This window comes from Helianthus annuus, chromosome 16 (assembly GCF_002127325.2).
Source record: "Helianthus annuus cultivar XRQ/B chromosome 16, HanXRQr2.0-SUNRISE, whole genome shotgun sequence".
Lineage (NCBI taxonomy): Eukaryota > Viridiplantae > Streptophyta > Magnoliopsida > Asterales > Asteraceae > Helianthus > Helianthus annuus.
Genome location: NC_035448.2, coordinates 197,140,507 through 197,141,369, shown reverse-complemented (window position 1 = coordinate 197,141,369; position 863 = coordinate 197,140,507).

The window sequence follows — 863 nt, the reverse complement described above, 5'->3', positions numbered from 1 at the left end:
GAGCAGGTGCTTGAGCTAGAGCAGCAGTGGATTGGGCTTTCTGAGCTTTTAGTAGCTGCTGCACCATATCCTTTATTTCAGCAGCTGAGGTTTCCAGGTTTTCAACCCTGCCCGTCAATTCCTGATATTTTGAATCATCACCTGATTTAACAGGATCATCTGAATCCCCACCAGCAGTGGTTTTACCAATGTATGACTTAGGAACTGAGTCACAAAATTCATTCATTGATGCCCCTTGTTCTTAGTACTGGGGACTTCTTTCTTCAGCACTTATTAACCTTGTAATGGTGCCAGTGGGCATAACAACCTCACTGGTGGTTCTCAGAGGTGCTATTGAAGAAATTGCCTTCAAGGGAGTCTTATGAATGTAACCACTGTCCAAATGTAAACCAGTGGGTTCAACATTTGTAGTGGCTGCTCCACTTGAACTACTGACAGGAGATACTTGTAACTCCTGCAGTGTAACCTCCTCAGTTGTTGCTGGGATAACAGAGATATCAACATCAGACCTAGTCACTTGTGGGAGTATACTCTCGGTGATAGGTGTTTGAGAGGAACTGGTTTGTGTCTGAGTAATACCAGTTGTATGCAACAAGGATATCATGGATTGTGGGAATGTGGGGGGTGAGGGTAAAGGGGTTGAAAGAGACATGTCCTTGGGATTAGGACTGTGGAAGATGGATCCGAGTGGGTCCAGAGCTTCATATTGTGGGGTCCCTGTGTTTACAACCTGATCCTTTTGTGAGGATGCAGGAGGAGTTTGAGGCAAGGGTTGAGATCTTTCTTCCATCTGCTGTGAGGAAGTAGCAGCAGTGGTTATTGGTGACTTTTGTGCTGTCACTGGCATTAACTCTGGGATCTCA